The sequence below is a fragment of the Nomascus leucogenys genome, chromosome X (assembly GCF_006542625.1).
Source record: "Nomascus leucogenys isolate Asia chromosome X, Asia_NLE_v1, whole genome shotgun sequence".
Taxonomy (NCBI): Eukaryota; Metazoa; Chordata; class Mammalia; order Primates; family Hylobatidae; genus Nomascus; species Nomascus leucogenys.
The window spans coordinates 96580700-96594179 of NC_044406.1; the positions used below are offsets into that span (position 1 = coordinate 96580700).

General features: G+C 40.4%; 1 protein-coding gene across 3 annotated transcripts in view; it reads left to right on the forward strand.

Annotated features, from left to right (window-relative positions):
- The window catches only part of TMEM164 (transmembrane protein 164), a 176053-nt gene that overhangs the window by 107549 nt on the left and 55024 nt on the right, over positions 1 to 13480 (forward strand). The gene's annotated exons all lie outside the window — the stretch shown is intronic.

The window sequence follows — 13480 nt, forward strand, 5'->3', positions numbered from 1 at the left end:
TTCCAAGTGGCAGTTAGGATTGGAGCCTAAGCCTCTTGATCCTAGAACCACAGCTATGCTTTGCTCCCTCTCCACAAATATTCCTGTCATCTCCTCCCCACAAATATTCATGTATACCTTTATGATAGTTAAAATTTTCAAGATGCATGTCATATATCAGTAGAAATTAATAGAGAAAGCATTCATCTAAAGCAGCGATTTTGAACCCTAGTGTGTTCCAGGCTCACCTAATTAGCTTGATTTAATCATTTCACAGTGCAAACATATATCAAAACATACTGTACGTACCTTATAAGTACACACAATTATTTGTCAGTTAAAAATAAAATTAAAAACAAACACTGATGCCCTGCCCCACCCTTGGAGAGGATGAGTTCATGATCTGTGATGAAGCCTGAGCATTGTGTTTTAAAAAGTTCCCCAGGTGATTCTAGCATGGAGTGGGATTTGAGAACCACTGATTTCATGCAATGATCCTGAAACGTAATGTTCATAGCAATCAACTGAAGGGCTTGTTAAACATGAGGCTTGTCAGGCCCCATCCCCAGAGGGTCTGATTGAGAGAGTCTGCAACTAATGGCAGGGACTGAATGTTTGTAACAAGTCCCCAAATGATGCCAATGCAGGGGTCCTTAGACCATTCTTGGAGAATCACTGTCCCAGGTGTTTGTAACTCACAGTTACTCCAAGTGTGTAACTCAAAGTATGGTCCTAGGATCAGCATCACATGGGTGTTGCTTGTTAGACATGCAGAATTTCAAGGGCCACCTGCAGACCACCTGCATCAGAATGTGCATTTTAACAGGACTCCTAAGGTAGCTTATATGGACTAGACCTTATCTGCCAAGGACCCCAAAGCATCTTACAGATAAAGCATTTGAGCTCTTGATGGAGGGGAATGTCTGTGTTGGGGAGGGCAGGGGGCACAGCGTCTGTCTTAATAGTCAGGGTGCACTTGGTTCAACATTCCCCTGTGAGCTGGAATCAGTAGGCACAGGCCACTGACACAGATACTGTTGCCCTGCCTTCTACATCTCCCACAGTCTGTGACTTGCCTGACTTCACCTGGTGAACTGTAGAATCAGAACTCCTGACTTGGTCTCAGAGTTAGAGGGGATAATTCCAAAGAATGGTAAAAATAAACCAAATTGAAAAACTTAACAGTTAACAAAAAACGGTGAATTTCCCATACCATAGCATAAGTCCTTCCGGCCTCAGGGATGTGGAACAGGGTTGGAGAAGTTACTTCCTGCTTGTGGAGGTAACCTGCTAGGGCAGAAAAGTAGATCCAATGCTATCTTATCATCTCTCTGCTCCCCTTTGTACCTGTTTTCTCAGGAGACTGAGAAGTCAGGCAGATAGAGAGCTGCTTTCTCAAATTTCAGCAGCTCTATCAGATCCCAGAAAAGGAAGGTGCATCAGAAAATCTCCCCCTAGGCTAATAGAGTTAGTGATCCTGAATTGGGGTGTTTCCAGCCCACAACTCTGGCCAAACAGCACCTGCTGAGGTGGATAGATATAGTTCCTCTAGACAGGCCACCTTCAGTTCTCTTTCTAGTAGGACCTTTCCCCCAAAGAAAACCAAATAACCTTCTTCTTGCAAAGCCATCGAACATAAACAGAAATTTTGATTCTCATTGTAGAAGCATGAGAATGAAGGCCCCAAAATGCTCCATTACATACCTGAAATCAGTTAGAAAGCTGGTGGTGAAGTTTTCATTCAGTCAATATTGTTACACAAAAGGTACATATCTCCCTAGGTCTGCCGAAGTATCCTTAGTCCCTTTATCAATAACAGTAGCAGTTGCTGGGTGCAGTGGCTCACACCTGTGGTCCCAGCTACTCAGGAGGCTGAGGTGGGAGTATCACTTGAGGCCAGGAGTTTGAGACCAACCTGGGCAACACAGTGAGAACTCATTTCTAAAAAAAATTTAAAAATCGGCTGAGCCTGGTGGCTCACGCCTGTAATCCCAGCACTTTGGGAGGTGGAGGCAGGCAGATCACGAGGTCAGGAGATCGAGGGCAGCATGATGAAACCCCGTGTGTATTAAAAATACAAAAATTAGCTGGGTGTGGTGGCATATGCCTGTAATCCCAGCTACTTGGGAGGCTGAGGCAGGAGAATCACTTGAACCCAGGAGGTGGAGATTGCAGTGAGCCAAGATCACGCCACTGCACTCCAGCGTGGCAACAGAGTGAGACTCCGCCTCCAAATAAATAAATAAATAAATAGATAGAAATTAACTGGGCATGGTGGTGCAAGCCTGTAGTCCAGGCTGCTTGAGACTTCTGCCCTCCCTTCTGAGGTGGGAGGATCGCTTTATCCTAGGAGTTCAAGGCTGTAGTGATTTATGATCATGCCACTGCACCCCAGCCTAGGCAACAGAGTGAGACTCCATCTCTAAAAAAATAAAAAGTAACAGTAGCAGCACTATCAGCTGCTGATTCTTGAGTGCTTACTATGTGCCACTGTTCTAAGTGCTTTACATGGCTTAATTTATTTAATCGTTGCAATAAACTTATGAGGCAAGGTACTGTTATTATTCCGAAGATCACAGTGCCAGCAAGGTTAGTTTCTTCTGAGGCCTCTCTCTTTGGCTTGCAGATGGCCACCCTCATGCTGCCTCTCCACTTGGTCCTTTCGCTACACACACATCCCTAGTGTCTCTTGTTTAGCCAAATTTCCTCTTATAAGGACACACATCTGATTGCATAGAGCCCATTCTAATGGCCTCCTTTGAACCTGCTCACCTCTTTGAAGGCCCTATCTGCAAATACTGTACAGTCACATTCTGAAGTACTGAGAGTTAGGGCTCCAACATATGAATTTTGGGGGGACAATTCAGCTCATAGCACCCATACTACCCTACATAGAAACCATTGTTTCTTCCCCCCACCCTGCTTTCCTTCCTCCCTCCCTCCTGCCTTTCCTTCCTCCTTCCTTTTCCCCCATTTCATAGCAGATGTGCTGGTGTATCTGTTATATTGACAGCTAATACTTTCCAAATAAATGTGAGGCTGTAGTCAACTAACTTATCAAAAATGTTCAAGTAACCTCTTCTGGCATTGAAACTTCTTTGTTGGGCTGTCTCTTAACTAGCGATTCCAGTCAATCTGGTCAATCTTCGTGCTCTTTTTCTAAAGTGATGCTTAGAAAAGCTGGGGATGTCTCCATTTGCCTATGTATTTGCAATTGGTTTAGGTCTGGTTCTTAGTTGGGACCCCTCTTGGACTACTCTGCTCTGGCTTTAGGGTTTTTTGCCTTGCAGCCCCTTAGTTGAGCTCAGATTGACTTAACATGAGACACATGAAGATTGGCAATTCTTTTTTTTTTATTTTTTTTAATTTTTTTTATTTTTTATTATACTTTAGGTTTTAGGGTGCATGTGCACAATGTGCAGGTTTGTTACATATGTATACATGTGCCATGTTGATTTCCTGCACCCATTAACTCATCATTTAGCATTAGGTATATCTCCTAATGCTGTCCCTCCCCCCTCCCCCCACCCCACAACAGTCCCCGGAGTGTGATGTTCCCCTTCCTGTGTCCATGAGTTCTCATTGTTCAATTCCCACCTATGAGTGAGAACATGCGGTGTTTGCTTTTTTGTCCTTGCGATAGTTTACTGAGAATGATGTTTTCCAGTTTCATCCATGTCCCTACAAAGGACACGAACTCATCATTTTTTATGGCTGCATAGTATTCCATGGTGTATATGTGCCACATTTTCTTAATCCAGTCTATCGTTGTTGGACATTTGGGTTGGTTCCAACTCTTTGCTATTGTGAATAGTGCCGCAATAAACATACGTGTGCATGTGTCTTTATAGCAGCATGATTTATAGTCCTTTGGGTATATACCCAATAATGGGATGGCTGGGTCAAATGGTATTTCTAGTTCTAGATCCCTGAGGAATCGCCACACTGACTTCCACAATGGTTGAACTAGTTTACAGTCCCACCAACAGTGTAAAAGTGTTCCTATTTCTCCACATCCTCTCCAGCACCTGTTGTTTCCTGATTTTTTAATGATGGCCATTCTAACTGGTGTGAGATGGTATCTCACTGTGGTTTTGATTTGCATTTCTCTGATGGCCAGTGATGATGAGCATTTCTTCATGTGTTTTTTGGCTGCATATCTGTCTTCTTTTGAGAAGTGTCTGTTCATGTCCTTTGCCCACTTTTTGATGGGGTTGTTTGTTTTTTTCTTGTAAATTTGTTTGAGTTCATTGTAGATTCTGGATATTAGCCCTTTGTCAGATGAGTAGGTTGCAAAAATTTTCTCTTAAACCTGATGATCCAGTTAGGTAGGAAGCCAGCTTTTGACTTTTGCCCTTCCTTCTTGGCCCTTTATCTTTTTAATTATTTTATGTTTCTGCTCATTAGCAGTAATGAGAAAGCAAGAAAAATAAAATGAACTGATTAGTGTGTGTACTGGTACCATAGACATACATATACTCACATACACAAAGACAGAGTGACAGGGCATTGGAAGTAGTTGTCACAGTCAGCTAAAGGATTTGGGGCCCTCAGTGAATTTCCATGTGTTCTACTCTGGCCTGTGACTTACTGGCACTGGGATTTGCAAATCAGCTAGAGAATACCTAGGCTTCAGTTTCTCTGGGTTTTCCATCTTCCAAGCTGAACCCAAAAGGACTGTGTATTCCAGTGGCCCATGTTACAAGTAAATGCTCTTTACACCTAGGATTCTGGAAGAAGGTCTTTTTCTAGATTCAGATGAATTATATTAAAGGGCGATTTCCAGTGATATGCCCTTCTGTTTCTTGGAGCGAAGGAGGGGAAGTACATGATGAACCTATTAATTATTAGATTAGCAGGGAGCTCAAAGCTTGTCTGATGTAATCTTATCTTCCAGAGGGTGAATTTAGGAGGATAAATGACGAGTTTAAGTAGTCAAGGTGGGTGTCCGCAGAACTCATATCTCTTGACTGAGACTTCAGAGTTATTTTTCTATTCCATGAATGAAATTCAGGGAGAGTTTGTGTGCTGGTGATAGATCCTCTTCCTAGATAAATGCACAATTTTGCAGACAATTTCAGGAGGGACACAGACTACAACTTCCTCTCCTAGCCCCTCTCCCCTCTGTAAGCCCACCTATGGATCCCATGTTAATGTCTTCCTGCCTAGGCTACAAATAGTTCATAGTTTAGGGAATAGATATGCTGTCTAGTTTGTGAGTTCCTTGTTATAGCCACTGGCCATTTGTCCTCATGGTGATGCTGGGTTCCTTATCTATACCCGTGACTTTGCAAAGAATATCATCCAATCCAGGATAAACCACTTTCAGGAAATTAAAGCCAAGAAGTGGAAGCTAAGTAGGGTGTCCATGGAACCTGGTTACAGATTAGATTTTCAGTTACAGTACTCACGTGCAAAGCTAATGATCTGGCCCTGAAGTGAGACAATGGGCCCATGCTGAAACTTCAGCGCTCTGCTTTTCATCCTCTAACCCCCATGAGAGTTTTTTCTGAATGCAGAATGTTCTTAGCAAGGGAGACTGGGTACAGAAAAGAAAGTTAAGATACTCTATCAGCCCTCTTCCCAGACCAAAAACTCTAGCCTGGCCTGCATTTGTGTTTGTACCCATCTGTCTTCTACTAGAAGAAGCATGATAATTATTCTTTTCATCAAGCACCTTTCTTCTCCAAGGCCTAAAGCCTCAAGTACATTATTATCTTATTATCAAGCTTGCCCATTATTATATATCCATGTTGATTATGTTAGTTCCTTTTTACCCCCTTTACTACCACTCTCCTTTTGCCCAGTTCTTTTTGCTCTGTTGGATGGGATGGTTCTTTTGAATATTCCTAACTTTCAGACTGAGTGGAAGAAGATAGTAATGATTCTGTCATTACTGGGGTGTCTAGCCTCCATTCACAAACATTATATCGATGTTCTTGGGATGCAGCTTTTCCACTGGCACACCTTGTACCCGTGTGTGCTGCTGGAAAAGCCTTGTTGTCACTGATGCAAATAGGCTTGAAAATCTCACTCTTTGCTAATTGGCACATCGAAATGTGCTAGTTGACCTAGAAAAGTTATTTCTGTGTCTGGCAAATTGGGCTATTTTAAAAAGTTATAGTTTGGATTTTGGACCTGAACTGAGGACAGAATGTCCCTTTATTATCCTGAGGGTTCTTAAAGTGTACAAAGCTTGGTTTCAAAAGAGGTATTAATTTTCTAAAGAATTGAGTGAGGCAAAATAGTGCCTCAACCTTCTGCAAAGGCCAGTGTGTTTCTGATCAGATGAATGCATTGTGTCTGAGGATGTGGGGGGTATTGAGATGAGTTTGGGATTCCTGGTCCAAACCAAATTCTAGGGACTATCCTAGAATATGTCAACTTACTAGCTTTATTTTAAGACAAAGCTTTGAGGGTCTTAAATCCTCGATGAATCCAGCCTAGATCATACCAGTCAATCCACAAATTTTTATTGAGCACTTTCCTGTGTTAAGTATCGTGCCATGTGCTGCAGAAGATACAAAAACAACCAGTGTACTTTCCTGGTCCTCAAAGAACTTGCAGTTTAGTTAGAAAGATAAGGTATAAATGCCTGAAAAGTTATGGCAATATTAAAGTTAAAAACATGAAAAAGGAAAAATCACGGTTGGGCATGATGGCTCATACCTGTAATCCCAACATTTTGGGGAGGTCGAGGCAGGAGGATTGCTTGAGCCCAGGAGTTTGAGACCAGCCTGAGCAACATATAAGACCCTGTCTCTACAAAAAAATAAAAAATTAGCTGGGTGTGGTGGCACGTGTTTATAATCCGAGCTACTTGAGACTCAAGGCTGAGGTGGGAAGATGGCTTGAGCCCAGGAGGTCGAGGTGGCGGTGAGCTATGGCCCACACTACTGCACTTCAGTCTGGGTGACAGAGCAAGACCCTGCCACAAATTAAAAAATAAGAATTACAAGGCATTCAGGCTTGACTGCTAAATTGCAGTTGTTCTATGTTTCAAGAAATGGGAAAAAGATTAATATTAGAATTCACTGAGCCCATACTATTTTCCAGGTAATTTACATATATATTATTCAGTTCTCATAAGAAACCCATTTTACATATGAGGAAACTGAGGTTCAGATCAGATTAAACGACTTGCTCAGAGTTACATCATTTGTAAGTGCTAAAGCTAAACCTGTGCACTTTGTACCTTAATACACAGCCTCCTGGAGTAAGTGGTCTAGAAAGGCTTCATGAAGAAATAAAGCCTGAGCCAAGCCTTGAAGGATGGTTAGAATGTGCATGCAAACTGCATAGGAAGGAGGCCGTTCAAGCTAAGGGAACACATGGACATGGAGGCAGAAAATAGTCAACTAAGTATTGAGATTCTGAAGAGCAGGGCGGGAGTCACGAATTCCAGTTGTACACAGAGATATTACCACTTATTTGCAAATCGCAAGAAGACACTGTTTCTGTCATGTCTCTTAACCCTTACAGTATTTAGATTTTGTGTACATTTCCTATCTTTGCAACCTCCACAAATAAGAATTTCTTATGTGTGGATGGGACTTTGGAATCAGAATAGCTCTTTTACACATATCTCACCCTAGTGTAGTTGTTAAGGGGATTGGCTCAGGGATCTGATTCTCTAGGTTCATGTTCTGACTGGGCTACTCCCGTGTGTGTGTGTGTGTGTGTGTGAAGGGGGGGCGGGGGTGGGAGACAGAGAAAACACGAGGAGAACAAACTTGTGCAAGTTACTTATCCTCTGTGGGCCTCAGTTCTCTCATCTATAAAATGGGGGTGATAATAGTGCCTATTTCATAAAGCTATTGTGAGGATTAAGTTAGTTAATGTGTGTAAAGCAAATAGCATTACACCATTAGCCATTATTAGTCTTTGATCCTCACCAAAACCCTGTGAAGTGTGTATTAGCATGTCCATTTTACAGACTGAGCCTTAGAAAGTTTAAGTAACTTGTACAGGGGGGCACACAGGAAGTGACAGGACTAGCATGAAAACTTTGGTCTTTCTGATACCAAAGGTCATCATACCAAAGGAAGGTTTGGTCTTCTTCTTTCCTAATTATTTAGATTGATTTTTAAGTATTCAGCCATATGACAGCCTTTTGGTAAATTTTATACGGTATCGATTAGCAATTTGGGGGCTTAATTTTACTTTTAGGATTTTTTTGTTACAGAAATAATAGATGCTCATGACTACAGTAGCAATAATATATTGTATATTTCAAAGTAGCTAGAAGAGAGGACTTGAAATGTTTCTAACACATAGAAATGATAAATACTCAAGGGGATAGATACCCCAAATACCCTGACTTGATCATTGCACATTCTATGCATGCAAAAAATACTCACATGCACTCCATAAATCTGTAAAATATTATGTATCAATAAAAGGAAAAAGATTTTTTAAAAAATGAGGTATGTGAAATATAGTGAATTATTTCAGATAAGTTCTAGGAAAAAAAATAATACATGGTCATTGAAAAGTAACTCAGAGGACTATAAAGAAAAAGCTAATCATTTTACCAGCTTTTAGTCCTGTTGCCTCAAGGGTAAATTGTGTTAAAAGTATCTTTTTACACTTATCCTTTGCTTGTACATGGAGATTAAAGATTTTCGTATTTCTAGGATTGTTGGTTTATTTGGGTTCCAGCTTCTTACACACTTGGAATTCTACAAATACTACTCCAGTATATTTCTTTCTCTTTTTTTTGAAGTCTCATTCTGCCACCCAGGCTGGAGTGCAGTGGTGTGATCTTGGCTCACTGCAGCCTTTGCCTCTCAGGTTCAGGTGATTCTTCTGCCTCAGCCTCCCAAGTAGCTGGGATCACAGGCATGCACCACCACACCCGGCTAATTTTTGTATTTTTAGCAGAGGCAGGGTCTCACCATGTTGGCCAAGCTGATCTTGAACTCCTGACCTCAAATGATCCACTTGCCTTGGCCTCCCAAAGTGCTGTGATTACAGGCGTGAGCCACCATGCCTGGCCCAGTATATTTCTTTGTTTAACTTAAACACTAGATAATCAGTAATCTCTTCAGGCATGGACATAACTCATTTCATCCATAGTTTGGTTGGACTATATATTCATATATTCCGCCTATTCTCTGTGGGTAAGGACAGTGTCTTTTTTCTTTCAAGTGAGCAGTTTAATAGGATAAAAATATTGGGGACCACTGAACTACTTCAAACCCCTCATGTTACACAAAAAATAGACACAGAGAGATTTGTTCCAGGGTCCACTGTTAGATAATGGTAAGCTGAAGTACAGACTTAGAATTCCCGTTTGTTTACTTCAAATCCAGGACTCTTTTCTGCTTTGCCATTCTCATTATTCCTGAGTTCTGAAGACCATAGTTTCCACAGAGTGCATGTGCAAGTGGATTATCGCTGGACACCAAATTCCAAATGTTCAAGTACACATCATTTCAGTACACATACATGTGGCTAGTGTCCTTTCCAACCTTTGCCAAAGTACCACCTCACTTTATGAGGCAAAATGCGTAATGGAGTCAAAGTCTGAAGAACCAAGCAGTAGATTGTAGAGCATGGATACAGATCAATAATAAATACTTCAAAGTTCAAAAATGGCGACATTTGATTCATTGTGAATTGACTTGTAGAAAGCCCCACTGGAGCTGAGGACAAGTGTCTTTTGTGGCTGCCCCTACATAGCCTTGTACTTAGCACATGGTAGATATCTATAGATAGAATAAATGAATTCATCAGCCAACCTGAACCTCTGTGTTGCTTAGGGAAATTCTGGTGATCCCTCTCACATATGTCCTGGGATCTTGGGTGCGAAGACAAAGGGATGATAGATAGTATTTTTTTCCAGGAGAATTATTTTTTTTTCAACCACCTAAAATAATGCCATTTTCTTGATTACAACAAAAGACATATTTACTGTTGAAAATTTGTGAAATATAGAAAAGTATAAATTTTTAAAAAATCATCACCAATGCAAAGGTGATTATTTTTCTGGACACTGAAAAAAAAAAGGAGGCTTTGTGCCTTTTGTCTTTATACATTTATGTATCATTTCTTTACAGAAGTAATATATGTTCAAAATAGAAAAAAATGGAGGCCAGGTGCAGTGGCTCCCACCTGTAATCCCAGCACTTTGGGAGGGCAAGGCAGGAGGATCACTTCAGCACAGGAGTTTGACACAAGCCTGGGCAACATAGCAAGACCACATTTCTTAAAGAAAGGAAGGAAGGGAGGGGAGGGGAGGGAAAAATAGAATAAAACAAATCATTGAGCAGAAACAACTATTAACATTGTTTGTTATATATTCTGGAAGTCTTTTTGTCTCTGTATAGATGTTAAGAGTTTATAGTGTAGTGGTCAAAAGTACCAATCCTTGAACCAGCTGGTCCGTGGTTTTATGACTGGCTCTTCTACCTGTAGCTGTGTGACCTTGGGTAAGATACCTAACCTTGCTGACCTCATTTTCTTATCTGTAAAATGGTGCTTGGTTGAACGGAGATGATGTGTGGTAAGCACTTAGCCCAGGGCCTGGCGCATAGGAAATAACCAATAAATGTCAGATGCTGTTGTTTTTACTACTATTACTACTGTTATCCTAAACACTGAGGAGGTTCATGCTCTTGTTGATGTTAGTCTTTAGAGCTTTGACCCCAGCTCCCTGAGCTTTTCAGTAATGGTAATGTGAAGGGGGCTTTGTTTCTGCATTAGCCTTGCTGAGTGAGATTAAAATTCCCAGGCAGGCTTTCCTATCCACATTGACCAACACTGCCTTTGTTTTTCACATTTGTTTCAGTGACAGCCTCTTTGATTAGGGAACTGGCCAATCTGCTTTTCTCCCTTCTGACAGGTAATTGGGCCCACTCCTTTTTGAGTTTTCAAATAAAATGTCCAGACCTTTTAGGTTTGTCAGTAGGCTCAAGCCTTTCAGCCCATTTAGGGAGTGGCAGCAGTGAGTGCCAGGCAGCAGCCTGTTTGCCTCCGCTTACTAGTTTGCCTTGGCCCTTGTTTGCCTCGGCCCTGTCTTCCTAAAATCACAGTAGAAGGAACAGTCTCTGGCAGTCTTACCCAATGTCTTCTCTCTCCACCTTGAGCCACTACTTCAAGCAGTGTTTCTTTATGCAATAGAAGCCTTATCTAGTGAGTGCTTCCACTCCTTAGTCTGTGGATCAGTGGTTCTCAATGCTGGCTGCACAGTTAGTATCCCCAGAGCCACTTTCAAAACACACTCATTTAAAAATTTTATTTTATTTTTGGCACCTAATAATTGCACATATTTTGGAGGTACATTGTGATATTTAGATACAGACAGTGTGCAAAGATCAAATCAATCTTGTTAGCATATCTGTCACCTCAAGCATTTATCATTTCTTTGTGTTGGGAACATTTAAATCCTCTCTTCTAGCTATTGGAAAATATACAATACATTATTGTTAACTATAGCCACCCTACATGGCTATAGGACGTTATAACTTATTCCTTCGATCTAGCTATAACTTTGTGTCTGTTAACCAACCTCCCTATCTCCACCCTCCCCAGCCTCTAGTAACCACCATTCTACTCTCCCTTTCTATGACATTAACTTTGTTAGCTCCCGCATATAAGTGAGAACATGTGGTACTTATCTTTCTGCACATACTCATTTTTTAAAAGCACTCCAGGCAATTCCAATGTGTGCAACCAGGGCAGCTCTGCTGTACACCTTGTTCTAGTTCTGCCCTGCCACTGGCTGGAGCTTGGGGCTTTGAAGGATTTAATTTCACCATATTAAGCATCAGTTTCCACATTTTTCAAATGGGATTTGTAAAATTTACCCTCTCTATCTTTCAGATAAGTTATAAAGAAAAGATAACAGAGATAACAAAAGATAACAATGAAAAGATAACAAAGAGCTTTGGAAAGTTAAAAGCACTACACAAATGAGCACTTGCCTTGTTCTCTCTTTGACTTCAGTCACAATTTTTTGTAAAGGGGGTTTAATTGAGATATAATTTACAAATGAAAAGTTTATCCTTTTCAAATATACAATTCAGTGGTTTTTAATATATTCACAGTTGTTCAATTAGCACCACAGTCTAATTTTAGAACACTTTCATCACCCCAAAAAGAAACTGCATAAACATTAGCATCATCCCCATTCCTTCTTTCCTTGTTCTGGACCCAGGAAACCACTAATCTACTTTCTGTCTGTATGGATTTGCCTATTCTGGACATTTCATGTAAATGTAACCATACAATATGGCATTTTGTGACTGGCTTCTTTCACTCAGCAGAATGTTTTCAGGGTTCATCCATGTTGTTGCATGTATCAGTACTTCATTCCTTTTTATAGCTGAATAATATTCCTTTGTATTATATATCACATTTTGTTTAGCCATTTGTCGGTTAGTGTACATTTGGGTTGGTTCTACCTTTTGGCTATTGTTAATATGCTGCTATGAACATTTGTATAAAGCTATCTGTTTGTCTGCTTTGGAGTATGTACCTAGAAGTAGAATTGCTGGGTCAAATGATAACTCAGTGTTTAACCTTTAGAGTAACTGCCAGACTATTTTCCAAAGTGGCTATACCATTTTATATGTCCACCAGCAATGTATGAGCATTCCAAGTTCTCAACATCCTCACTACCACTTGTTATTGTGTCTTTTTTATTATAGCCGTTCTAGAGGGTGTGATGTGGTAGAGGTTGAGTATCCGTTATCCAAAATGCTTAGAACTCAAAGTGTTTCAGATTTTGGAATGCTGCACTTTGTACTTACCAGTCGAGCATCCCTAGTCTGAAAATCTGAAGTGCTTGAATGAACATTCTTTTGAGCATCACTTCAGTACTCAAAAAGTTTTGTATTCAGGAACATTTCAGATTTTGGATTTTTGAATGCTATTTCTCTGATAACTAATGATGTTGAACACTTTTTCATGTACTTACTAGCTATTTGCATGTCTTTTTGGAGAAATATCTTTTCGAATCCTTTCCCAAGTTTTAATTGGGTTGTTTTCATTGTTCAGTTATAAATGTTCTTTCTGGATATTAGACTCTTATCTGATATGTAATTTGAAGTATTTTCTCCCATTCTGTGGGTTGTCATGGCATTTGCTTGATTGTATCCTTTGAGGCACAAAATATTTTACTTTTGATAAAGTCTAATTTCTCTATTTTTGATTTGGCTGCTTGTGCTTTTGGTATCACATCTAAGAAACTGTTGCCTAGTCCAAGATCATGAAGATATATGACTGTTTTCTTCTAAGAGTTTCATAGTGTTGGCTCTTACGTTTAGGTCTATGATCCATTTTGAGTTAATCTTTATGTGTAGTGTGAGGAAGGGGCCCAAATTCATTTTTTTCACGTGGATATCCAGTTGTCCCAGCACCATTTGTTGAAAAGACTCTTCTATCCATCCCCATTGAAATATCTTGGTATCCTTTTTAAAAATCAATGAAAAATAAATGTGAAGGTTTATTTTTAGACCCTCAGTTCTATCTCATTTCTCTATATGTCTATCCATAT